The sequence below is a fragment of the Oryzias latipes genome, chromosome 10 (genome assembly GCF_002234675.1).
Source record: "Oryzias latipes chromosome 10, ASM223467v1".
In the NCBI taxonomy this organism is placed as follows: Eukaryota; Metazoa; Chordata; class Actinopteri; order Beloniformes; family Adrianichthyidae; genus Oryzias; species Oryzias latipes.
In genome coordinates, this window is record NC_019868.2 from 13,643,223 (window position 1) to 13,643,925 (window position 703).

Sequence of the window (703 nt, forward strand, 5' to 3'; positions counted from 1 at the left end):
GATGCCTTTCAGCGCTTAAGTTTTTCAGTTTATAATTTATGCTTAACTTGTATTTAAATTATTCTTTAGGACTTATGTTTTGTTTATTCTGTTGACATTTGGAGTCTGTAATAAAATTCTATTTTATTCAATTAGAGCTTTAGGTAATGTACTTTAAACAGAATGTAGTTTTCTTTTAATTGTCCATTTATCAATTTTAGAGATCTAATAGAAAAAGATAAAGACACATTTTAATCTTGAAGAAATAGTGAATGTTGGATATTTCTTTTTGTGAACAACAGCAAAATTGCATTATTCATTGTATGTTTGGGGGGAAAAAAATCAACAATCATAAATGATGATCAATTTTATTGTTACATACATCTATCTATTTTCTGAACCTCTTTTATTCTAGGTGAGAATCATGGAGATGCTGGAGCATATCCAGCTGGCATACACCCTCGACCATCAATTTCTTTAGCTAGGAATAAAATTATAAAGCAAAACAAACTGTTTTTCAAGAAGACTGGAAAGTATAGCTGAAACATACTGCAATGTTATTTGATATGCTGATTTAAGAAGATGTATTACTAACGTAAGGTCAACTGACATCAAACCCTGTCCTTAAGTCTGTTTTGTCATTACACAGTTTTGTTTACTAAAAGCTGAAGAAAGTCAATATTAGCCTGCTATGAGGCCAAAGTACAAAAAATGGTGGATTTGC